Below are 26,635 nucleotides of genomic sequence, written 5' to 3' on the forward strand. Positions count from 1 at the left end.
GTTGTGGCTTCCTTGAATCAGAATTCGTTACAGAAAATTCATTGCAAGGTGAAGTGTGTGAGGAATTGAATGGGTGCGGGGGGAGGGTGGGTTGGAGGAGAGGCAGAAAGAAGAGCCAGTTTGTCCCTGGCTAGGGGGGGAGCAATCAGATGGTTCTGCCAGGGGCGCAAGATCACCTAGCTATGGCTCTGCAGGGGAGGAGAGGAATTTGATTGATACGTTTCCGAGCACAATTCAAAGTGTTGGTGCTGACCTTTAAAGCCCTAAATGGCCTCGGTCCAGTATACCTGAAGGAGCGTCTCCACCCCCATCGTCCAGCCCGGACACTGAGATCCAGCACTGAGGGCCTTCTGGCAGTTCCCTCATTGCGAGAAGTGAGGTTACAGGGAACCAGGCAGAGGGCCTTCTCGGTAGTGGCGCCCGCCCTGTGGAATGCCCTCTCATCAGATGTGAAGGAAATAAGCAGCTATCTTCTCTTTAAAAGACATCTGAAGGCAGCCCTGTTTAGGGAAGTTTTTAATATTTAATGCTGTATTGTTTTTAACACTTGATTGGAAACTGCCCAGAGTGGCTGGGGAAACTCAGCCAGATGGGCAAGGTATAAATAATAAATTATGTTGTTGTTGTTGTTGTTGTTGTTGTTGTTGTTGTTGTTGTTGTTCATTTGTGGGTGGTGGTAAAAATGGGATGTGGCATGCTGTAGAGGAGTGGCTTGTTAGTATGTCCCAACTTCAGGTGATTGTCATCTCCTGAGGGAAGTGAGTGCCCCAACAGGGCTTCTGTCTCTCTCCAAAATGCAGTGGCTCAAAAGAGGGAAGTCAACTGTAGGGAAGTATGGGGGAGAAATTCAAATCAATTTACATTTAAATGCAAACCTACCAAATCCACATTGTCCCCAACACAGCCATCGTTCAAAATTTGCACTTCTCAGAATTCCACAGTGCAGTTTTCCAGCCAAGCAAGTTTTACAAAAATGCATATACTTGGTTAACGTTTGCATAAAAATGCATATATTAGTGAAAATAGCATGCACTATATTGAGGGGGAAATGCTGTATACAAAATGTGTGTATTGGGCAAAATTACATACAAAAAAAATGTATATCAGGAGAAATATGCACTGATAAATTTCCATGAAGTCTTAAATATAATAATCCAAAACTGATGTGGAAATGTATAGGACTGAACTGCTTAAGTTTGGGGAAATGCTAAACTAAGAGAATCCAAAATTGACAAATTCGCCCATCTGTACATGGAACAAACCTCCAGCACCTGTGGCACCACAAGCAAGGGCCCCATAGATAACCATATTTATAATGACAAAGAGTTAGATGGGCACTTGTGTGATTTTATGCCTTAGATGCTGAAAAATATTGGCTAGCCTTGGGTACAAGGGACCAGACCCAACTCTTCGCAATAGGAAGAGTGTGGCAGGGGCAGCCTTAGACACTGGGCACTGAGGGGCAGTGGTGAGGTGCTGGAGGAAAAAGCTGTCTGCCCCACACAGTCTGCCCCACATCACCTAACAAATCCTTCTGCTCTGTCCCATTGCCAGCATCCAAGTGTGTTCCAGCTATCATTGGAGAATCATTGGTCATCTTGTCCATTGCCTCGGGCAGCAAAATGTCTTCCTCTGGACCTGCTGGGCACTTGGACTTTGGAGGAGAGGAACAGTGTTTGCTGCTGTGCTTCAAGCACCACAGTTTCCTGTGTGAGCCCTGTTTGGTTTTAGAAAACTAAAACCTGGGGGGGATTGGCAGGAATGCTCAAAAATTCCATCCACCTCCAAAAGCTGCATTTGGCTACTCAGCTTATACTCACAACACAACTTTGAAGATGATAACAACAACAACAACAACTGTGAAGCGACACTAAGTCCTATGTCTGTGTATAGGGAACAAGCTTTGGATATGTTGTAATCTGTCCATGGGGGGAGTAGTGTTGCACCTCGGTCCTACTTTCAGGTGTCCCATAGGCTTCTGATAGGACATTGAGAACTCAAACCTGGACTAGATGGATCACTGGCCTGATCCAGCAGCCCTCTTCCCATGTTCTTATCTGTAAAAGCCCGCTCTATTGTGCAGAAAAACAAGTGGTCCAATCCTTTCTGGAACTATCACAGTCCAGACTGCAGGTTGTATATTATGTGTCTGAGGCCCACACATACCATGAACCTCCTTGAAGATGAATAGCCCATGGAGGAGGTTGAAAATCACCCCCACATGCTATCTTTCTATGTGCAGGGAGTTTTTCACATGGCTGGTGTGTTCAGGCGTGCATTTCCTCCCACTCCCTTACAGTCTGAACTCTACCAGTGTGGTGTAGTGGTTAGGAGTGACAGACTCGTAATCTGGTGAACTGGGTTCGCTTCCCCGCTCCTCCACATGCAGCTGCTGGGTGACCTTGGGCTAGTCACACTTCTCTGAAGTCTCTCAGCCCCACTCACCTCACAGAGTGTTTGTTGTGGGGGAGGAAGGGAAAGGAGAATGTTAGCCGCTTTGAGACTCCTTTGGGTAGTGATAAAGCGGGATATCAAATCCAAACTCTTCTTCTTCTACCAAGACGGTCCTCCATGCTTTTCCTGTACGGTCGAATTAGTTCTATGTCCTCTCTTTTGATAATGTCTTAGTTGGTTTTTAAAGCTGAAATCGGGAGCTGGGCTTGCAAATGGCAACACATCGCTTTCCACGTGGCATTTTCTGTCGTTAACTTTTGCACTTGTGCTGTGCTCGGCGGTGAGAGGCGTGACATGGAAATGTGTGGCTGTATTGTCTAATGTCACTGTGAATATTCTAAAAGTAATTTTGCCCATCTAGAGGGAGCTGCCGGGTCATTTCTGCTGCCTTTTCCCTCCACCCCTGGGTGTGTTGCACTGACACTTGTCAGCCCTAACTACGGTAAACTGATGTTAGGCTTCCAGATTTTACTAGCAATGTCAGGGGTTAAGCAGCACTCTGTCTAGAAGAATAATGAAATGATGTAACCCCCACATGCAGGTGCAAGTAAGAAGACCCCGCTTGCCTATAATGGAATAGTTATGACACTTAATGGAAGCTGGGGGCAGATAAAGAACAAAGCCATAAATTCAGCCTTTCTTTTTTAAAAAAGGAAAGAATTATTCTAGAGGTGAGAGACATAAACCCATTTAAAACATCTCTGCATTGGGGAGCAAAGATCCAAGATCATTATTTTTGTGCGAGGATATAAAATACTAAACACCATCTTTATTAGACTTTTTTTATGAAAGTCTGTATAAAATATGGCTACTTCGAAAGAGTTTTTTGCAGAGCGGAATGAGAAGCACTTTAAAATAATCATCCAGACTTCTCTGGAGGGAGACCCCAAAGTTCAGCAGAAGATGCTGGCTGTTTCAGAGATATTTTAAATGTCCTTCCTTATAGTACCCTTTCCGTTCCTTGCAAAGTCAGGTTGCTACATGTCAGGGAACTGCCGTCGGAGCCAGAGGGAGAGGAAGGGCTCCAGAGGGCTTCCGGAGAGCGTCCCGGGAGGGAGAGAAGCAGCCCATCTTCTGGGGAAGGAATTCAGCGTAGCACCAGTGGAGAAGGGGGGCAGATGGGGGAATCGGCGAGGTGGCTCCATGACTCCTCACCGGAGACCAGCGGGGAGAACACGGGTCCTCCGCTGCCCACACCCTCCCTGTGCAGAAGGCTTCCGCGCAGGGAGAGTAGGCGGCAACTAGACATCAAAGAGCTTCTTTGCTGGAAGAAGTTCAAGAAACACCCACTGACGGATTCTGCCAGCGATTGAGACAGCCACGAGTGAGTGGCTGTCCGGACAGAAAGGGTTCACCCAGGTAACCCAGCCAGGTGTGGCATCAATTTACGCACGAGCAACCCCTAGAACCATTACACTACAGGAATGGAGCTTGCAGTATAACAGCTGTGACATAAAAGCAGATATTTGTTCTCTATTGCATCTACAGACATGGGAGCTGTAGATATACCTCCCTGGGAAAAGTCAAAGCTCAATGGTAGAGCATCCATCTTGCATGCAAATGGTCCCACGTTCCGTCCCTGGCATCTTCAAGTAGGACTGGGAATGTCCCATGTCCAATACCATGGGGAGCCGCTGAAAGTCAGTGTAGACAAAACTGAGATAGATGGACCAATAGTTTGATTCAGTATAAGGCAGCTTTCTATGTTATCGTGTATTCTTTGGCAATTCCCCCTCACCAGCCTTGACATGTATGTTTGTCACACTTGCAAAACAAAGGATGGGGAGGTCTTCAGTGCTTTTGGGAGGTCTCCAGCAAGGTGCCCCAAGGCTCTCGTGAAGTTTATGCCCAAGCTAATGAACCCATGGTTGGTGCTCTTCTCCATAGTAAATGGTGGTCTTACCCGCGAAAAAGTTCATAAAAATGTTATGTCCACCATAAAAACTGTAATATGGCATTCTGCATGATCCAGGCATTAACATTTCCCAGACAGTTATTGTGCGATAATGGTCCTAGCTATAATTCAGCTCTAACGTTCCTTCAAGCAAATGTTATGGAGGAATAAATGACTTCCCGATTACATTGAAGGGGAAAGCTTGAGAAAGTTCCTTGGCTGTAAAATTCACATAGTAACGCAAAAAAGGGGCTGGGAAGGAAGAGGTGGTGCGAATATCCACAATGCTCATAGGCACTCTATCTCCATGCCACAGGTGGTCCCTATGGCACCTGCCACTTGCTCCCAATTGTACATGGCTCTCAACCACACGAGAGAGAGAAGATGGGGTCCTTTGCTGAAAGTATGGAGGTCAAAGGGGTAGATCTGGGTGGGAATGGGGTCATTGGGGTATAGGTGGTGGGGTATATGTCATCAGAAGTGGAGCCTGGAGGTGCTGTCCTCAGCTCCTTCTGTGTACAGTGGTACCTCGGGTTACATATGTTTCAGGTTACATATGCTTCAGGTTATAGACTCCACTAACCCAGAGATAGTACCTCGGGTTAAGAACTTTCCTTCAGGATGAGAACAGAAATCGTGCTCCAGCAGCAGGAGGCTTCATTAGCTAAAGTGGTGCTTCAGGTTAAGAACAGTTTCAGGTTAAGAACGGACCTCCAGAACGAATTAAGTACTTAACCTGAGGTACCACTGTATTAGAAAGTTGTCCGTGGCTGCATTTTTGTACACATTGCTTTGTTTGAGAACTGCGCCGCAAAATCAGGAGAAGTGTGAATTTTGAAGGTTAGTGCTGAATAGGAAGAAATGGCAATAGGATTTCCCACGGATTGCCCTTTGTTTGAATTTAGCGCTAAAGAGCAGGTTTACCAGAGAAAAGTAGCAGGGCAAAGGCAAAACTGCTTGGACTCCTGCCTAGAAAACATGGCACACACGGAGAACCTCTTGGACCCATACTTATAGAAGACATCTGAAGGCAGCCCTGTTTAGGGAAGCTTTTAATGTTCAGCAGACCACTGTATTTTAATATTTTGTTGGAAGCCGCCCAGAGTGGCTGGGGAAACCCAGCCAGATGGGCGGGGTATAAATAATAATATATTATTATTATTATTATTATTATTATTATTATTATTATTATTACAGTGGTACCTCGGGTTACATACGCTTCAGGTTACATACGCTTCAGGTTACAGACTCCGCTAACCCAGAAATAGTGCTTCAGGTTAAGAACTTTGCTTCAGGATGAGAACAGAAATTGTGCTCTAGCAGTGCGGCAGCAGCAGGAGGCCCCATTAGCTAAAGTGGTGCTTCAGGTTAAGAACAGTTTCAGGTTAAGAAAGGACCTCCTGAACGAATTAAGTACTTAACCAGAGGTACCACTGTATTATTATTATGGGGCAAGTGGAAGTGTGGATGAGCTCTGAACTGGATTTCTCCTTCATCCCTTGCCTAGGGACAAAATTACAGGTCCTCTTCATCTGTGAAAGGTGGCATGATCTCAGGGCTTGCTTTCAAAGTCGGGGGTGAAGTTTCTTCTGATGGCGCCTTATGTGCAACAGCTGCAAACACCATGTTGTTCCTGGGTTAACATGTGACTTAAGTCAAAGGGCGTTTCTCACTTGTTGCCTCTGTTACTTGGGCTGCTCTCAGTCAGTTCAGCTAAAACAAGCTGAAGCAGCTGGATTTCACCATTTATTTATTTTTTTGGAATATATATATATATATATATATATATATATATATATATATATGTAAAGGGGCCCCTGACCATTTGGTCCAGTCGTGACCAACTCTGGGCTTGCGGCGCTCATCTCGCTTTATTGGCCAAGGCAGCCGGTGTACAGCTTCCGGGTCATGTGGCCAGCATGACTAAGCCGTTTCTGGCGAACCAGAGCAGCACACGGAAATGCCATTTACCTTCCCACTGGAGCGGTACCTATTTATCTACTTGCACTTTGACGTGCTTTCGAACTGCTAGGTTGGCAGGAGCAGGGACTGAGCAACGGGAGCTCACCCCGTCGCAGGGATTCGAACCGCCGACCTTCTGATTGGCAAGTCCTAGGCTCTGTGGTTTAACCCACAGCGCCACCCACGTCCCTTTATATATATAGAGAGAGAAAGAGGCATTTCCAGGTGCTCCAAACTGTGCTGGTAATGCAGCATAGGACACTTCAAGGAAGTTGTGCTCCCTCTTTTTCTCATGAGAACAGGAATGGGGGACCTGTAGTTAGAGCAGAAACAGGGAGGCTGTTACCCTTCAGGAGCTGCTGGGCCAGGATTCCCATCTGCCTTGGCCAGTATTGCCAGTAGTTAGGACCAATGTGAGTTCTAGTTCAGGACCACATGTCTCCTATCCTTAGTTCAGAAAGACCATGAGCACGTATAGCAATGTCATCATCTTTAGCACATCAATCACAGCTGTGACTTGTACAGGGACCAGCAATGTGAATGTGCAGATTGTGGGTGACCAACCAGATCTGCAGTCACCAGTGAAACATTGACAAAAAATGCACTAAAGCACACCATCACATTTCTTGAGATGGAAGGGGATTTGGAGAAATGTTAACAACGAGAGTAAGAATGCCAGTATATAGTTAAGCTTAAAGTAAAGCTTATAGTTAAAGCCATGGTTTTCCCAGCAGTGATGTATGGAAGTGAGAGCTGGATCATAAAGAAGGCTGATCGCTGAAGAATTGATGCTTTCGAATTATGGTGCTGGAGGAGACTCTTGAGAGTCCCATGGACTGCAAGAAGATCAAACGTATCCATTCTGAAGGAAATCAGCCCTGAGTGCTCACTGGAAGGATAGATCCTGAAGCTGAGGCTCCAATACTTTGGCCACCTCATGAGAAGAGAAGACTCCCTGGAAACGACCCTGATATTGGGAAAGATTGAGGGCACAAGGAGAAGGAGACGACAGAGGACGAGATGGTTGGACGGTGTTCTCGAAGCTGCTAACATGAGTTTGACCAAACTGCGGGAGGCAGTGGAAGACAGGAGTGCCTGGCATGCTCTGGTCCATGGGGTCACAAAGAGTCGGACGCGCCTAAATGATTAAACAACTAAACAACAACAAACAAAGAATGCCAATGGTATAATTTCTTTCCTTCTGTTCTGAAGGGAGAATCGGTGGGGGGACAGAATGAAACATGCACAGAAAGGGTTGGGAGTGGCAGCAATGTTGACCGATGGTGTTTGTTGTTATGTCACACCACGCCCACCGGTGTGCATGAAATTTAACTTGCCGTGCAGGTATGTCATTCCAAAAGTCGCAGTCTCATAATGCCACAGGTCCCGGGGGCGCAAAAGGAGCATCAGAAAAGAGGACAGAAACACTAGCATTGATTTGGAACCCAATTATCCTAAGCAGATTTCTCATTCTGAGAAAGAAGCTGGGATATCTTAGGTCCTACCTACCGATCTCCTGCTTTATTTTTGTTTTGCTGAACTTGAGTGTTTAGCTTCCCCCACCCCCTTCCAGCTCATTTCAAAGCATAGCTTCTCGCCGGGTCACAGACAGGAACAAGCACTCCTCCTGGCAACAATCAAATTCAGGTCATAAAATGAAGCTCTCGGTTTGTCAGCCATATCACAAAACCAGCTCTGCCTGCTCTGTCTTGATAGCATTGACAGCAGCCAGGCCTACAGTGCTGAGACCCTTCTCCCTTCTCAGTCCCTGCCTCAGTTCCCTACAAACAGTAGCGCTTATTGATCTTGTATCCTATGCGCCAATAAAATCTGTTTGCAGCAGACCAGGTATGTGGACTTCTAAGCCGACCTGATATAAAGCAGCTCCTTTTGTAGGTTGTTGAGCACCTATTGAGATTAGGGATATGGGGTAGATTTGATTCAGTTTGCATTCGGCAGTGAAAAGGCCTAATTCTTGCAATGCAAGAATCAAAACACACCCATCGTTCAAAATTCTCTGAATTTTTCAATGCCGTTCTCCAGCTAAGGAATGTTTACAAAACTGCGCATATTGATGAAAATAACATACAAAGATGCATTATGCTTAGTTGTTCTGCATCAATGTGGATATTTGGCAAAATTGCATTTGAAGATGTGTACATTAGCAGAAGGGACGCGGGTGGTGCTGTGGGTTAAACCACAGAGCCTAGAACTTGCCGATCAGAAGGTCGGTGGTTCAAATCCCCGTGACAGGGTGAGCTCCCGTTGCTCGGTCCCAGCTCCTGCCAACCTAGCTGTTCGAAAGCACGTCAAAGTGCAAGTAGATAAATAGGTACCACTCCAGCAGGAAGGTAAATGGTGTTTCCGTGCGCTGCTCTGTTTTGCCAGAAGCGGCTTAGTCATGCTGGCCACATGACCCAGAATCTGTACGCCGGCTCCCTCGGCCATTAAAGCGAGATGAGTGCCGCAACCCCAGAGTCGGTCACAACTGGACCTAATGGTCAGGGGTCCCTTTACCTTTATTTTTACATTAGCAGAAACTTTTTCATGAAACAACACATGAACCAAAATACAGTCACCCTTTCAGATCTGCAGTTCTCCAAATTTTGCATTGTAGTACTCCAGCCATATAATATGTACAAAAAGGCAAAATTCCACACAAAGATATTAGCAGACATCGAGGGCCAGTGTAGTGTAATGATTTGAGTGTCACACGAGGGCCTGGGAGACCAGAGTTCGAATCCCCACTTGGCTATGAAATTCTGTGGGTGACCTTGGTCCGGTTTCTTCTTCTCAGTCAAACCTACCTCACAGTGTTCTTGTGGGAATTAAATGAGGAGGGAGAGAAGCATGCACACCACTTCTAAGTCCTTGGAGGAAAAGGTGGGATATGAACGTAACAGATGAATAAATAATAAATCGGCAGTAAAATGCTGATAAATTTTCATGCAGGCTTTCTTCCTGAAAAACATGGCAAAAACTGAAAAAGCAGAATCCGAGAAAAACCAAAAGTGGCAGATTCACTTATCCCTGTCTGGGAGAAATGAAAAGATGCAGGAAAGAGAGACAGCCATTCATCATAAAGTTAGAGAGCCAGGAAACAAACTTCCTGGTGAAAAGGAGCAAGTACCTTTGCTGATATTTCTGTAAAAGCCTATTTCCTATATGCTGTGATTCTAATTTCATTTTCCCCCTTCTTTAAAATGCACCTTGGACTACTGCTACATATTCTGCTTGGGATTCCTAACCTTGGGCATGCACACACACACACACACACACACACAGCCTTTCACCTGCAGACAGTGCTTTTTTTCTAAAGAAAATGTTTAGCGGTACTCTCATTTTCCTACTCAAATTGAAATAATGCCCCTCAATGAGGCCAAACTTCGATTCACAATATGTTTAGGGGTATGCGTACCCCTGTGTACCCCCAGAAAAAACAGCACTGCCTGCAGATATCCCAACCATTTACTGTTTTACCAAAATTATAATTGAAGAGGCTGGATTCCTTTGACAGTCCAGACGTACGTCAAAGGGCTGTCGGAGGGTTAATTTTCCAATAAAGAAGCTGAGCAGAGGGTCGGCTGCCTTGTAAGCAGCACAGTTTCAAGTGATGTTAATCCCCATACTTCATTATGGTTTTAATTGTTAGCTCTCATTCTTTGGTGGGGCAAGAAAGACGGGTAGGAATAATACAGTATACCTAAGGACTCTCTCTCTCCATGCTCTCTGAAAAGTTTAAACCACCAAGAAAAACATAGTATTGAATCTGCAAAGTGTAGCTGGAGCTGGCTTGGAGAAACAGGAGTGGGGAGAAAATGTATTTACTCTGTGTGTGTGTGTGTGTGTGTGTGTGTGTGTGTGTGTTGTTGTTGCTGGCTTTTTGTTAAAGAGCTTCTTTTTTACATCCTCCTTTCCTCCCCCTCTAGTAGGATGGATTGAGGCAGTGTAAGGAAATCTGAATAACTAATCAGAGTCCTCATTAACCCCCTGCTGCGATGCTCAAACATTCACTTTGCTGTTTATGAAGCAGGGGGAAGGAATCCGCATTAAAATTGATGTGTTATTAATCCCACTGTTCTAGACCTTGTGGGTGCTGAATTTCCTTTCTTTTGCCTGAGGCCAAACAGTATGTGGGCAGCTTCCACAGGGCACAGTGACTTTCTATTATTTATTGGCCCGGTGCAGCCAGCAAGCCAGATTTCAAATTGAGCAACCGGCGTTAAATCTAATCACGGTTGTTTCATATCATCTTTACATGCACACACTCCTAGGTATGCACACTGATTCACATTCATAGCGCACAGAGGTGACCCGCACGTGGCCAGACACTTCCGCTCCCATACACGTGCACAAAAGCACCAACTACAGTGGTACCTCAGGTTACATACGCTTCAGGTTACATACACTTCAGGTTACAGACTCTGCTAACCCAGAAATAGTGCTTCAGGTTAAGAACTTTGCTTCAGGATGAGAACAGAAATCGTGCTCTAGCAGCGCGGCGGCAGCAGGAGGCCCCATTAGCTAAAGTGGTGCTTCAGGTTAAGAACAGTTTCAGGTTAAGAACGGACCTCCTGAACGAATTAAGTACTTAACCAGAGGTACCACTGTACCTAAAAGTGCATGCATAGTGTCTCCCAGCGTTCCTGGAAGCAAGCAGGATTGAGGCCTCCTCTGGTTTGCCAGGATCTGCTTTGTGCTAACAGCAATGGTTTTTGTACAAAGTGGTGGGGGACGGACATATAATAGTCTGATATAAAGTCAGACATGTTGTCCATTTCATCTACTGCCTATTGTGACTGGCTGCTGTTCTCTAGAAGGTGTTTTTCATGTCTGGCTGCACCTGATCCTTATGACTGGATAGAATCTGAGACATTTCATGTGCAAAGCATCCTTCCCAGTGCCCTGGGCTTAGTATAGTTTCAGGTGGCACTGTGGTCTAAACCACTGAGCCTCTTGGGCTTGCCAATCAGAAGGTTGGCGGTTTGAATCCCTGCGACAGGGTGAGCTCCCGTTGCTCTGTCCCAGCTTCTACCAATGTAGCAGTTCGGAAGCACCCCAGTGCAAGTAAGGTTACCAGATTTTTTTAAATGAATCCGGGGAAACTTTTCAACTTCAGTAGGAATGATAGGATTTTGTCAGGGGACTGATTTGTAAATCCGGGGACTGTCTTCGGGAAACGGGGACGTCTGGTAACCTTAAAGTCGATAAATAGGTACCGCTGCGGCGGGAAGGTAAACGGTGTTTCCATGCGCTTTGGCTTCCGTCATGGTGTTCCGTTGCACCAGAAGCAGTTAAGGCATGCTGGCCACATGACCTGGAAAGCTGTCTGTGGACAAATGCTGGCTCCCTCGGCCTGAAAATGAGATGAGTGCTGCAACCCCATAGTCACCTAAACTGTCCAGGGGTCCTTTACCTTTACCTTTTACCTATAGTTTCGGGGCTTGCATGAGTTGTGGGTAGGAATGGAAAAATGGGGGGGAAAGTTGAAGTATTATTATTATTTTAAAGGGGGGGTTCCCCAAGGTTGGGGTTTGTGGAAGAAAAGAAAAATCTCAGAAATTATCTCAGAAAAAAAAGGATTTAAATAAATATTGGTGTGGCTCTGCCAGGAAGAGCCCCCTACACATTGCTGTGGAGCCTTTTACAGACCAAGGGCCACATTCTCTTCTGGGCAACCTTCTGGGGGCCACACAGTGGGGGTGGGGACAGAAGCTGGACAGCAAAAGTAAAATTTGCCCTTATACAGTAGGCTAGTTTCCCACACATCTCCCTCTTGATCCAGGCAAGCAGGAGGCATTGTTGGAGTTCAAGGGCGCTATTCTAGCCAGGCAAAAACAGTCAAGAAAGGTGCAAAGCAGAGCCAGTGAGAGGAAGAGGAGGAGGAGCCTGGGGAGAGCCCCAAGGGCCAGGCAGAGAGGCCTGGGGGCCGCAATGGGCCTTGAGGCTTGTGGTTCTCCCAGTCCAGCCATAAGGTGCGATTCTGATAGCTTGCCACGTAGGATAGCTGCAATGGCATGTTGTAGGCTCCTGGTCCTAGCACCCCCAGACACTCAGGGTAAGGGGCCTTTCGTCAGGGCCGTCTTAAGCATATCTGGTGCTGTGGTGCAAAGCTCCTCCACCACTGCCCCCCCACCCTTCCTAGAGCTATCAACCTTTTTTAGGGAGGGCAGGGCTGGAGCAGGTGGGCAGTGGCTGGAGGGCAGCTCCTCTGGCAGGGAAAAGGCGGGGCTGGACACGGCGCCTCCCAGCTCAGCTAGCTGCTTCGTGTTACGGTGGCCATGGCAGACGGAGGCTCCGGGCACAGTGCTGCTTTGGCGTGGCATGGCGGAGGCGGGCGAGAGCGGCAAGCTGATGCCGGGTGGCGCCACATCCAGCCCCGCCTCTTCCCTGGCGCCTCACGCCACTAGCATCTATGAGTAAGATGCCCCTGCCTTTCATTATCTTTTATTTGTCCACATCTTCCTCATGATTTTGGCATATTCCATTCGCACAAGTTCCTTCTGTTTCCTTCATTGCAGTGGACTTTCTGAGTTTTCTTAGGGCAGTGTATCTACAGGCTCGTTTTGGGGGGTGGGCGTATGTGTTGCAAGGGATCAGTATGCAAACGGAGGCAGTTTGATAGGAGTTTGAGCTGGAGCTCATTTATTAGCGGATTCAGCCTCTCCCTCCGCCCCCAGTTTGCAGACTCACTTACCTCCCATGGTGCTCCAATAGAGCCAGCCCTCTCTGTTAATTAGGCATCTGGGGAGAGACAGCTTGATATCTGCGCCACTGACCATTCTGTAGCCTGCGGGCCAGTTGGCTGGAGGGAGAACAGGTTAATCATAAATCTATTCAGACTTTCTGCGCTGAACTAAAGTTTCAAGCTGAAGTGTCTCCAATATGGTCTTTTTCAAGAGAGAGAAAGCTCTCTAGGGACTCATAACACCCTCGCAGGAAAGAAGGGATCAACTCTCACTTACCCTAACAATCCATCCCATAGGCCAGGGCTTACCTTCTGGGGCCAAATCTGCCCATGTTCTCTCACTTTCCTTGCATTTCCTAAAGTATGGGTGTAGCGTTGCTCCATTTTTTCACAGTGAAGTGGGGTGGGCTTCAGGGTGGGGGAGAAATTCATTTGCATTTCAATCAGCCTAATTTGCACTTTGCAAAACAGCACCCAGACCAAAGTGCAGCCAGTTCTTCAGAGTCTGCACTTCTTCCGATTTTACAATGCAGTTCCCCGGCCAAGTATCGTGTACCAAAATGCTGATATTATGCAGCTTAACAAAAACAGTAAAAAAAAAGCTCTGCAAAAATGTGTATGTTGAACAAAATTGCATACAAAAATGTGTGTAAAATAATATATATATTTTGAATCTCAAAATGATGTAGAAATGCGGAGAACTGAATTTAGGACTGGGGAAATGTGTCTTATCTGTAATAAACAAAATCTGCCCTTATTCCCTTATGGGGGACACAAGAGCACTTATAGAGTCCTTTGTAGGTTCTCCATCGGTCGGAGAAAATAACAGAGGCCAACCAGAGAATATTGAGAAGCAAAGCAGCTAGTAAGCCTGATCTTGATCTGTTGCAACAGGGTGTTCCTCACACGCAGGAAAGGAGGAGGAACCCAGAACAATGGCGCGCAAGGCCTTATATAGACATTTCTAATTCCCTGCCCTGGAGCTCAAGACCACCCCTCCATACATTATGCATACATCACAGAAGGGGTGTAACCCAAGACCACCCCCCCACACACAAACATCATACCTACATCACAGAAAAGGTGGTCTACAACAGAAATTTGAATGTTGTTTTTCTTGTCTGCCAGGTTATCTGATAATGCCTTTCCTGGTAGTCTGGCCATTCCTTTGAAATGGTGCTTTCCCAATTCCTGAGACAATGGGAGGGTTCCCTTACCAGCTCCCTCTTTGCAGAGAAAACATTTAGTCAGTTTGGGAGTCAAAATGGTTTCAGGGTGGTCTTCCTGTGCTGCTCCAGACATGTGGTCCACATATTGATGTATGTGCTTGGTTGGTACATTTATGAACATTTATTATATGTATAAGACCTTAAATTTTTCATTTCATATTTCTCTTTATATGCTATAGACAGCTATAGCTATATGCTACAGTTAAATTTTCACTACCATACTGCAAAGCGCCTCTTGTTCCCTTAGTGTAAAGCATACAGTCCTTCCCCCCACCTCCCCAATCTGTCAAATGTTTGAGGATATGGGCTTCCTACATGGTCTGCTGCAGCACAAGGCAAGGAGAAGAGCAACGCTGTAAATTCAGGCAGCTTGACATGGGTCGTAGTTTCCTCATTCCCTCCTTCCCTTTTCGTTTTGCCTTCTCTCTTCTTCCCCTGTCATATAAATTGTTGCACTTACTCTTCAAGGTATGGCTTAGTGGCAGAGAAAATGAGATTAGGTGGGATATTTCAACCTGAAAGCTTTCTTTGGGCGGTCGTAGGGAAAATGAAAACAAGGTGGAGCATTAATTATGGGGAGAAAATCTGCTTATTTCCCCCAGGCTCGAGAATGTCAGGGGCGGCAGTGTCACCTGAGATGCTCTCTTCTGTTCCAGAATGTGTTTTATTAATCCCCAGTTCCTCGAATGCCATACATCTGTAGCAGCGTAAATTCAGGATGCCCTTGCAACGCAGTCTGGCTGCAGCATATTTCTTGAAGACTGAACTTTCAACAGCAAGGGCCATTCGCATCTCTGCATCCAAAGAGGAAAGACTTGGGAATGCAGTTATGGAGCAAGGAAAGTCATTGTTCCTAAGAAACTGATACAGGGTCATGGATCATCGGTAACCAACATGGTTGTCACTTGAAGTTTTGGGCTACTGCCTTTCTTTGTTTCTGCAAATATAGTATGAATGGTTCCCAATCTTTTTCAAAGTCTCTGTTGTCTTTTTCTCTTAGTCCTCCTGTCATTTTTGCCAGTTCTGCATAGTTCATCAACTTCTCTTGCCATTGTTCTTTAGCTGGTATTTCTCCAGTCTTCCAATTTTGTGCAATCAACATTCTTGCTGCTGTAGTGGCATACATAAATAAAGTTCTCATTTCTTTTGACATGTCTTGACCTAAAATACCTAATAAAAAGGCTTCTGGGCTTTTTTACAAAAGTTATTTTTAACATTTTCTTCAATTCATTGTATATCATTTCCCAGCAGGATTTTACCTTCCTACAATCCCACCACATATGATAGAACGTACCTTCTGTTTCACATCTCCAACACTCTTTCTTTTTGTTTTTATACATTTTTGATGGCAGGATTTAAATAAACATTCACATTACTAGCATCAGAAAATGTTTGGAAGATAGTGAAATAAGATGATGTAATTAATTTTATTTTTATGTTTTTAAGGTTTGATGTTATGTTATTAATAACTTTTTCTGTTGAGAGATAGCAAAGTGGGTGAAAATATAAACAAACCAGAAACGCAAGTTGGGGGAAGTCTTGGAGGGGAGGGAGGGAGGAATATATAGTAAATGTTAAGAATTTCAGGTGTATGTAATGAACGAAAATGAATAATGTATAAAAAAATAAAAATAAAATATCTATCAAAAAATAGATCGAGAAATCGAGAAAAATAGAAGTTTGGGGCTACAGGTTGGTTGGTTAGTATTATTTAGTATTATTTAGAGTGTGCTGTGGCCAAGTAAGTTCTACTCAGAGTAGACCCATTGATGCAAGAGAGTATTATGGTTCCTTAAACATGGTTTGGTGTGATGTCTGTGGGTTGCTTTGCCAGACGAACGATTTGGCAAAGCTTGGTGTTCCCTCGGCCCATTGTGTGCTCTCATTTCTTCTCACTTTCCATTTTATTTATTCATTGTTATTTCAAAAATTTAAAGTCCACCAACTCATTAAAATATTGATAGGTGGATATAATGGGGTACAATAAACATAATAACATTCTAAAATCATAAACTATGCTAACAAATACCGAATCGCTTTGATATTTATTCATTTACAATTGTTTGCCAATTATATCCAAGCTGAGCAAACTATGGTTTGACTATAGCATAGTTTGTCCACAAATCATGACTGCGCACTGTGGCTTTTGGATAAGCTCTGTTTTGTGCAGACCTAGGTTGTCTGGCTTGAATATAATGGCAAATGGCTGCTAAATTGGAAGTAAAGGGAAATCAGAGCACTTGAGAGGAGGGGGGCACATGAATTAGTACACATTGCACCATACTATCTGCTTGTCTGGATGTACCTTTGCCCTGTTAAAACTTTGTAGCTGTTTGGGGCTGCTGAAATACAAGGAGGGTGGAACAGAGGAACAGGTTTGGGTTTTCAACCTGCTAGCACTCCTGAACTAAGTGTGCAAGCTTCAAGTTCTAACAGTAAACTTTGGTTAGTCAATAGAGCTAAACAAGTAATGCCTTGATATCAGTTCTTTAAAAGCCATTTTAATTGCACTCTTTTCACTCTGTAGACTGCTTTTTGTGTTTCTCACAGTACTTTGTTTGAGTAAAGGAGTCTGGGGCTTTTCAGTACCTCGTCAAAAGGGTGTTTGTCTGATATTGTGAACAATCTGATGCACGTCTCTTGACTGTCAGAGTTAACAAGCTGAAATATTTTTAAGTGATGGCTGAAGAACAGCAGCTGATTCGGAGACTAGAACCTAGAACTGTCAGTTTCAGTTTGCTTGCTTCCATAACTACACAGTTGTTATTTAGGAAGGAACAAGTAGGGCACTGAATCTCACCTCTTCTCCTCTCCTTCTTTTGAAAACCTGATCTGTGAAATCTTAACCTCTTTGAAAGGGTTTCCTTTCGGTGGCATGATGTTCACTGGGGTAACACATGCTCTGATTGGCTGTGTAGTTTGAAGGGAGTTTTCCTCTGGATGTTTGGTTGCATGCCTTATTGCCGTGGACAAGATCTGAAGAAAGGCAAAACCTATCTGTTACTTTCTCCTCAAATTATATACTGTGTTTGTTCAGATTTCTCAGTAAAGTGTGGTCAGGACTTCCTTTATTTCTGGACTCCGCATATGTTGTTTGAGTGATTTTGATAGCAATGGACAGGGAAGGGACATGCATGCAAGCCCTGCACCCAGTGTCTTCAGGTGTGTGTCCCTGCTCAGCGCCTGACTTCCCCATGTAACGTGAGGAAAGCCTGCTTGTGGGGATTGTATGGAGGGTTCTATTTGCATCCAGACAAGTGTGAGAAAAAGCCCCATGTAGATCTTCCCTGGGCAACATGAGGAGTTTGGGACTGACCAGGCAGGGAGGACAAGCATGAGAATGTGGGTGTGAGTGGGTGCCTCTGCCCACATCCACACTTCGAGCATTCACATGTTCAGACTGTTGGGAAACTATGTACGTGCAGCTTCTCACACAGAGTCAATTAAGGTTTGGCAGACAGCCAGAAGGCAATCTGAAGGAGTAAGTCTGCCTGGTGATAACAGAGACATGCAGACAACTCCCTGATTGGTCAAGCTCTTTCAAGGGAGTGATGGCCTACTAACTGGAATGTGTTAGTTCAGTATTCAGAGGTTCAGAGTTCTGTGTGTCAGTGTAGGAGTTGTGAGTCGTGTCAGAGAGAGCTAGCAAAAGATCCGTGTTCTGTTCCTGTAAATAGTCCACTCTATATAATAAACACCTAACTACAAGTTAGGTTCCTGCTTCGTCTATCCTGTCTGCAGCCAAGTCGCCAATTGCTTTCGTGGTTTCTGCGTTTACTCTGCTAGGTCTGGCTAAGGTCCTGCAGCTAGTCAGAAAGTTGCAAAACACCAACTAGGTTTTGCCAATACAGACAACTGCCTTAAGAAAAACAAGGGCAAATGTGCAAAAAAAGCAGATCTAAATCATCAAGGGCCAGGTATGTAAGTAGTGCTCTGCCATTCTACAGGAGAAAGGCTGGTTGAGGCCCTGTTGAAAACCGGGGGGGGGGGGAGAATCACTGCAGACTTAATCTTGGAGGACAGCAGGGGTATGCAATGTTGTGGCAGCAGTATCATCTGGATTCCCTGTAATAACAGGGTGAAGAAATGATGTCGGTTCCAGAGAAAACAGCCAGTGTGTAAACATCCAAGGAAAACAAATGCAAATGCAAAATTCAGACTCGGGCATGCCTGGCTGCCGTAGCTCTTTGGACCACAGCCATCAAACAATACTGAAGTTCAAGAAAACTGAAAGACGTGGAGAAATACGAGTAAGATCTGGGAGAGCATATTCTCTCCAGGCAATCCTACACATGCAAAACATAACAGCTAAAATTGCTTTTCAGGGTGTTGGAATGACAATTAAGTTTCAGGTTTCTGCGGATTGCTATAGCAAACTTGTAGTGAAGGGTTGTAAAATACATGCTTTGCATGCAGGAAGTCCCTGGTTGAATCCCTGGCAACTGGGAACCCAGCCAAATGGGTGGGGTATAAATAATATATTATTATTATTATTAATGTTTGGGGACCTGTGCTATAGACCATACTCAGCTAGGTGTCAAAGAACAGCCCCCTGTTTGAAAGGGTTCTTCATTTGAAGGGCTGCCTGGTTCATTTCTGGTTTAAAGAGAAAGACCTCTAAGAAGGGAGAGCAGAAGGGGGCTTTGAAGATGCCCATCACTTAGTTTCTGGGCAGCAGAATGAGCAGACATGGGAGTCCACTGGTCAGTTTTCCCCGCAAAGGTGAGATGTATTACAGGCTACGACCAATTTACACACATCCAGCCAGGGCCGTCTTAAGCATATCTGGTGTCGTGGTGCAAAGCTCCACACACACACACACACACACACACACACACACCGTTTCCCAGATTTGTCAACCTTTTTTTAGGGAGGACGGCGGGGCTGGAGGGGGCAGGCACTGACTGGAGGGCAGTTCCTCCGGCGGGGGAGAGGCGGAGGCTGGACGCGATACCTTCCAGCTCAGCCGGCCGCTTTGTGCCGTGGTGGCCATGGGAGATGAAGGCTCCAGATGCAGCGCTGCTTCGGCACGGCATGGCAGAAGCGGGCGAGGGCGGTAGTTGATGCCAGGAGGCGCCGCATCCAGCCTCCGCCTCCAGCCTCCCTGGCGCCCTCCAGAACTTGGCGCCTTGGCTCCCCACGCCACTAGCCTCTATGGGCAAGATGTCCCTGCATCCAACTGCGGCACAACCATGCACACACACATCACAATGGCTTGGAACTGGCCGGAAAATAGACATAACAAGATGGGCATATGTGCACTGCTGTCACACACAATGACCTGGAACGCAACCCCCGCACAAATTGAGGGTTCCCTATAACATGTCTGTTTAAAATATAGTAAAGGTAAAGGGACCCCTGACCATTAGGTCCTGTCGTGGCCGACTCTGGGGTTGCGGTGCTCATCTCGCTTTATTGGCTGAGGGAGCCGGCGTACAGCTTCCGGGTCATGTGGCCAGCATGACTAAGCTGCTTCTGGCGAACCAGAGCAGCGCATGGAAACGCCGTTTACCTTCCTGCTGGAGCGGTACCTATTTATCTACTTGCACTTGACGTGCTTTTGAACTGCTAGGTTGGCAGGAGCAGGGACCGAGCAACGGGAGCTCACCCTGTCGTGGGGATTTGAACCGCCGACCTTCTGATCGGCAGGCCCTAGGCTCTGTGGTTTAGACCACAGCACCACCCACATCCCTTAAAATATAGTAGTCATTTCTAAATGTGTGTCTATACCTAAATATAGTAGTCATTTCTAAATGTGTGTCTATACCTAAATTGTCACCTGCAACCTGAATGCATATCTTTTTCAATGATTCATTTCCTCACACACACTCCTTTTCTTTTCTTTTTTGCTTATTGTGCCTATCTAAACCAACCAGGCGAGTATCAGAGATGAAATCGGACTCTTACGATACAATTCTGCAAAAAAAAATAAAAATGATGCCTCTAGCAACTTGCACTATCAAAATTTTAATAACGCATTCCCAAAGGGGGTGGGGAATAGAGATCGTTTTTTGCTTTTGGTTTTTAGGGGGAAGCAAAATAGGGTCTTTTCTTGGTCAACAAGGACAGCGGGGAGGATATGGCATTTTTGCAAGGCTGCTGTGTGCCCTGAAGCCTATTTGCATAAGTCATGGTTGCTGTGGTTTAATCTCAGGAAAACAAATGGATAAACCATGTCTTTATATATATGTATATCTGATGTTAGTTGAGATCAGGTAGGATCCCATGGCCAATGGCTGTTTCCGAAGATCCGGACTGATTTTGGCTTCTGCTGCTTATCAGGGGTGGTCGTCTTTGGAAATTGTTTCTCCTAAAGGAAGCGCCTCCTTCTTCGCAACTGATGGTTTTATCTGTCTCCTCTCAGGTGGCTCTGCTGTGGCTGGAAGAAGCAGCTTTTGTGTAACTGGCAGAGAAAGGGCAGAGGGGAGAGTTTCAAAGGACAAGCGGCTCCCGGAGAAGACTCCATAGAAAGCACCGCATTTTCCATCGTCTCACATACACAACAGTGGAGCAGATTGATTTCCGTAAGTCCCACCAACCAACAAAAAGCTACTTTGCATATGGAATTGATGGGGAACGGGCGTATTTCCATTTTAAAGGATGCCTTTTCAAAGTTATTTTTAGTGGGGCCCTGCAATAAGATAACCCCCAACACCTGAATTGCAGCAATATGATATAGGTCCTGTTTGTCCCATCACAAACACACACACACACACACACACAGAGAAAGAGAGAGAGAGAGAGAGAGAGAGAGAGAGAGAAGGCTTTATGGGTCCCCCCCCCCCAATGTTGGCTTAGGAAAAACAAAATAGAAGAGATCTGTTAGGGTGGAAAATACTCAAATGTAAATCGGTCTCCTTCTCCACTGAAAGAAGTAATTTGAAGACACTCTAAGGGTATTATGGCTCCAGGAAGAAATCTCTTCCTGTGGTTTTTAACAATTTAACTGATTAGTTTTTAAAAAGCATGATGCTTTAAGAAAAATACAAAAGCGTTCAACACCCACCCCCTCCGCTGGAAGACTACTTCGCAGAACACACACGATTTCCAGTGAAAATGCACAATTCAGTCCCACTCTCCCTTCTGTCTTTATTCCAACCTTCCCCAACACGCCGCCCTCCAGAGGCAATCCCTATGAGCCCATATTGGCTGGAGGTGATGGGAGCTGTAGACTGAAGCATCTGGAGGGCACCAGGTTGGTGAAGGCTGTTCTAGGCATTCTTCCTCCTCTGTTCTTGAAGGTCCACCCATCTTCCTGTCCTGTTCCTTGATTTGCAGACCATTGTTCTTCCTTTCACCTTCTGTGACCCATACAGAGATATTGGAGGTCCTCTTCCAAGCCTTCATCTACTTCTTTTCACAAAGTCTGAATCCATCGGGGTGGGTGGGAGGGAATAAAATAAATATTGATGGATGGATGGGTGTTTTTAAAGCATGGTTATGATTTTTTTCTCAATCTTACTGTTTTATCTTTTTATAAACCACTTTGAGGGTTTTGTTTTGTTAGCCAAGCAGTATATAAATTTTATGAAATAAATTCACTTTTATGAATGCATCCTTAATGCATTTATGGGTTGCATGTATTACAGAAGTGCAGAGTGGAAATATTTTGCATTATTCCCATCTCACTCCCTGTATTCAGCCCACCTGTATTTTGATCCTGTGAACAAAGCTCACCTTGTCTTAATAGCTCTGTTTTTATTCACTTTTTTAAAGCAAAGCTTTTATTTAACCACAAACACCCAACCCATGGGCGTCAAATCAATGAAAACACAATGGGTTATGTTTTGTTTTGTTTTGAGTTTAGTGGTTTCACCCTTTGTCTATTTGCAATTGTTCATATTAATTCCACAAATTAATATTACCAATTCTATGTCCATTAAATTTACATTATTTGGGAGTTCGGGTCCAATTTTGTTCATAATCACCTTTTTTAGTTTCCCAGGAATTGCTTCTTTTTTATTTAGAGAGTAGTCATGTACAACCAGTCCAAAATGATGTGATATTATGCTCTGAGCATATGCACAGCCCCTAAATAGAGTTCTTTGGGGGCAATTTGCAATAGGAGAGGGCTGATGAAAACTGGAATCCAATAACATCTGGAGAGTATGATGCTTGCAGTTACATCTGCTGTTCACTGGCTTGATCCCCATGGCAGAAATGTAGGATAAAATGTATTAAATGTTCAAGCTTATGACCTGAATGCCACATGCAAGCCTAAGTGTTGTACGTGGAAAAACTGGTTGTTGATCACCAGAGCCATAATGAGTTACCCTTAAGAATGCTGCAGCAATTCCAGCAAAAGTAAGAGGAGAATCTTAGGATTCAATCTCATTTATTCCAGTTTCCCCATGGCATGGATTTCAGAGGCATTCCAACTGCATGTCACTGTGACTTGGATAAGAATCACTATATGGCTGACAGTTTGTGCTTAAATTGAAGTGCTCATTTGGAAAACTCTGTACACTGTTTCCTTAGGTGTCTGTCACAAGGCTAGAGACAGGATTTCAATGATTCCCTGCCCACTTTATATTGTCTTGCCATTTAGGCTCTTGATACATAGATTTCTGCTTATAGGAATACATTGCAATTAGATGCCCTTAAAAAAAGAGAGAGAGAGTCCATTTTTTAAGTGACATTTTTCTTAGTGAGAGCTGCAAACTAGCAAAAGAGTTGAGTGTTGTCACTGCTTATTCCTCAGCACAATTCGGAAAGGCTGTTTAAGTAGCTGTGAACAGGGGTGTCTGTAGTTTCCAAGAGTTTGGGTTTTTTGAAAAAATAAATAAATGGTGATGTGGAAGGGAAAACAGTTTTGCTAGGTTCCCCCCCCCAAAAAAAAACCCCAGTGGACTCATTTGTTCATGGTACGCCAGGTATCTCATTCAAATTTCGAGTCTGAGTTATAACTTCAAAAGAGTTACCAGGAAGTCCAAGGATCTGTGCAAATGATCTTTTGTCAGAATCTACATAACCTTTTTTGCACCTCATAAATAGCTCTTCTTTGCTAACTGCATTTAGATGGTTACAAGTCCTGGGGAAATAGCAGGTTTGTGCTGTCCTTCTTTCTAGTGAAATGAGTACTGTATTTACTTTCAAAAGCATCTATTAGACCAGTAAGTACCAGAGAAAATATATGATACGTTATTGCTTTTCATTACTTCCAGTTGTATCCTGCCTTTTTTTTTATCATGGAGCTGAGGGTTATAGCCAATGCTAGTCCTACTCTGAGGAGACTCATGGAAAACAATAGACATGGCTCACTTAGGTCCACTAATTTTAATGAGTGTACTCTGAATATACATTAGTCAGGGATGACTTTCAGTGAGGTGACTGATGTAAGTATCCTTTTCCCATAGATTGTAGAGCAGCATGCCATTTTATAGTCCTGTCTCTCTTCCTGCTCATTTAGATGGGACAGACATTTTTTTTATCATGCTACGTCCCCCATAGCAGCCATTTTGTGTTATGCCACACCCACATAGCAGCCATTTTGTGACTGGTGCCCACTGCACTTTTCAAAATTCAGAATGTTTCAGGCTGCCCCCCCCCAAAAAAGTTGGGGACCATGGTTAGAGATATAATGATAGGTAAAAAGGTAAAGGACCCCTGGATGGTTAAGTCCAGTCAAAAGTCCAATATGGCACTCATCTCGCTTCAGGCCGAGAGAGCCAGCGTTTGTCCACAGACAGCTTTCCGAGTCATGTGGCCAGCAGGACCTAACCACTTCTGGCACAATGGGATACCATGACAGAAGCCAGAGCACACGGAAATGCCGTTTACCTTCCCGTCACAGCAGTACCTATTTATCTACTTGCACCGGTGTGCTTTAGAAATGCTAGATTGGCAGGAGCTGGGACAGAGCAAAGGGAGCTCACCCCGTCACGGGGATTTGAACCACAGACCTTCTGATCAGCAAGTCCAAGAGGCTCAGTGGTTTAGACCAGAGCGCCACCCGCGTCCATAATGATATGTACAGATAGGGTAACTATACGCAGAAGCAGCACTTTTTTTCAGGGGGATCTCGCCAGAACTCAGTTCCGGCACCTTTTAGGTGGGTTCTGGAATCTCTCAGGTGAGTTCCAGCACCTCTCGGGTAGGTGCTATTACCATTCTAAGAGAAAGAGTTGAGTTCTGGCACCTCTTTTTCTAGTAAAACAGCGCTGAGCAGAAGCAATCAGCAAAACAAAGCTCTCAACAAATATCACAGGATAACAAAGGATCAGGGGCCCAACACCATTGTGCAGATGGTAAAAAATCTTGGTACAGCCAGTGAGTTCATATATGACAGAATGGCAAAGGGTAGCCATTGAGGATACAGTTGGAGACAAAGATCCTACGAGGAGAGAGTGCACAGAGACCTAGACATAAGGGTTGCCATATGTCCAGAATATCTGGAACACCTGTAGCCAGCGGCAGTGTCTGGGTGAAAATCATGAAAAATGTCCAGAGAAATCTAGATGTATGGCAGCCCATGTTGGCAGTGCTGGGTTTTTTTGCCGATTTCCCAAAAAATAAATAAGAAATAACTTTACTTTATTTTTCCAATAAAGCTCAACAACTTTGCTCAAAAAAGCTCAGTAACTTTTCTGTCCAGATTCTCATTGTTTGAAATATGGCAACCCTAACTAACACAAAATGCCTTGAGGGTGAGATGGCTGTAAATCAAACTGTAAAAGATTGAAATTCCCTCTTCTATGCTACTATTTTTATTTTTAATCCCTCCCTTCCTCCAAGGAGCTCAGGGTGCGATTCATGATGCCCCTTTGAATTTATTTCCCATAAAACATGTTGAATAGGTTAAGCCAAGCTTCCTTAAACTCAGCCCTCCAGATATTTTTGGCCTACAACTCCCATGATCCTTAGCTAGCAGGACCAGTCTCAGTCTCAGTCAGTTTTATTGCACATAGCCAAAGGCTGCCGCAATGTACCCAGAATTATTTGACAATTAAAAGAAAATATACTGAATTGATAAAAAAAGACTTAAAACATTTATATTATTAAAACATTATGTACTCTAAACAAAGCTATAAAAGTACCCCAATGTACAAATAAAAACATTAAACAATAAAATTCATAAGCTAAAATCATCACATGGTCACTAATGTTAAAAACAATATCAATTAATACAGTGTGCAATTTATACTCAGAGTTTGGTGACAAAGATAGAGCATAGCCTGAGGTAGATAGATAGGATCAAATAAATTCTGAGTCAGACCATTGGTCCATCTAGATCTGTATTGTCTACACTGGCTGGCAGCAGCTCTCCAGGGTTTCAGGCTAGAGTCTCTCCCAGCCCTACCTTCTGTGTTCAAAGCAGATGCTCTACCATTGGGCCATTGTTTTTGTGCCAGTTCGGTTCTCTCAAATTGTGCCACCATTCCTATGGAAAATAAACTCCATATTATTATTTTTTGAGGACCCTAATTTCTCCTTAATAATCCAGGGGTGGCGAGCCTGTGGCCCTCCAACTGTTCTTGGACTACAACTCCCATCAGTCTTAGCATGACCAATGGTCAAGGATGATGGGAATTGTAGTCCAACATCTGGAGGATCACAAATTCCCCATCCTTTGTTATAAGCACTCACTTCCTGTCTCACAGTTCCTCCTGGTAGACACACAGCAACTTTTCCATCAATGTCTGGCCGCAGGACCATCACTGAATATTTCCATGGCCTTAATATAATATTCAAAGTGAATGCCTTTTCCCTTCCCCCCCTGTTTATTTTGGAGCACACTACCCCATCGATGAACTTTAGAATCCTTGTAAACTTTAAAATTCTGCTTCCACTTACAGATAAAAACAACGTTGTTTAATGCTGGAGTTCAAGGTACATTAACTTTGTCTGCTAAAGATCTCCTTGCCTGTTGCTGTGGTGTTCAAAAGAAAGAAAAAAGAAAAAATCCCAGTGTTTATGTTATAGAGACATCCCTGGAGCAATCTATTCTTAAAGATTGATTTGCGATTAGCTCCTTTGGAAGGGAGAAAGTGGCTGATTTGTAATTGTTACCCTTCAGACATGTTACAGTACCTTCTCTTTCTCCCACCCAAAGCTTCTGTTTCAGATACCTCTAGAATACCCATTTGGAAAAGACCTCAAGGGATTGGGTCCAGTGTACTGAACTGAGTGGTTTGAATAAGGTTGCAAATCCTTGCTCAGGCAGGAAGGTCACTAGGTGGTCGTTCTTGTGAAAACCCTAAACAAAACAAAACAAAATAGTGGCATGTTTTTTTGGTATGCTAGGCAGCCAAGTGCCAAAAGAAATGAATAAGAGCAGGTCCAGGAGATGATGAATCAATTGGAATCGGTTGTGAGTCCATCTTAAATTGTATGAAGGAGCTGAACCAGGTAGCGTTATGCAAGCGCTACAGAAGGTGGTGAATTTTGCCATCAAAATGCAGGAAACCC

At 44.6% G+C, this 26,635-nt stretch overlaps 1 protein-coding gene across 11 annotated transcripts in view; it reads left to right on the plus strand.

The window, feature by feature from the left end:
- PKNOX2 (PBX/knotted 1 homeobox 2) overlaps positions 1-26,635 on the plus strand; it is a 439,557-nt gene that overhangs the window by 233,789 nt on the left and 179,133 nt on the right. For 10 of the 11 annotated variants that reach the window (XM_053367533.1, XM_053367525.1, XM_053367526.1 and 7 more), the window contains one exon: positions 20,592-20,751. The gene's annotated coding sequence lies outside the window, so the exon portion shown is untranslated. Of the gene's footprint in view, positions 1-20,591; positions 20,752-21,180; positions 21,423-26,635 lie in introns of those variants that run through there. The other variant, XM_053367531.1, reaches the window with a different exon arrangement.

Source organism: Podarcis raffonei, chromosome 15 (assembly GCF_027172205.1).
Source record: "Podarcis raffonei isolate rPodRaf1 chromosome 15, rPodRaf1.pri, whole genome shotgun sequence".
NCBI lineage: Eukaryota > Metazoa > Chordata > Lepidosauria > Squamata > Lacertidae > Podarcis > Podarcis raffonei.